Consider the following 317-nt stretch of genomic DNA (forward strand, 5'->3'; position numbering starts at 1 on the left):
TAAGTTATATTAAAAAATATCTAATTAATATCTTAATAAGGAGTTACTGGTGTAAATGTATTTTAACGATTACGTATGATATTTAAGTTATTATTAAAAATAACAGAAATTGAAATATTTCGATAATCAATTTTCTGTCAGCCTACAAACATAATAGAGAAGTTATATTTTGAGTACATTTCGTTTTACAGTAATTCTTTACTAATGATTTTTAAAAAACACTAATTTATATTATTACATTTTTTTTAATGTCCTTAGTGTTATACACGTTCCCTGAAATCGTAATTATTGCTCAGCCAATTTGGCCACGCGTTCTT

The sequence above is a fragment of the Odontomachus brunneus genome, unplaced genomic scaffold (assembly GCF_010583005.1).
Source record: "Odontomachus brunneus isolate Ranch 3 - 2012 unplaced genomic scaffold, Obru_v1 Obru_scaffold_096, whole genome shotgun sequence".
NCBI lineage: Eukaryota > Metazoa > Arthropoda > Insecta > Hymenoptera > Formicidae > Odontomachus > Odontomachus brunneus.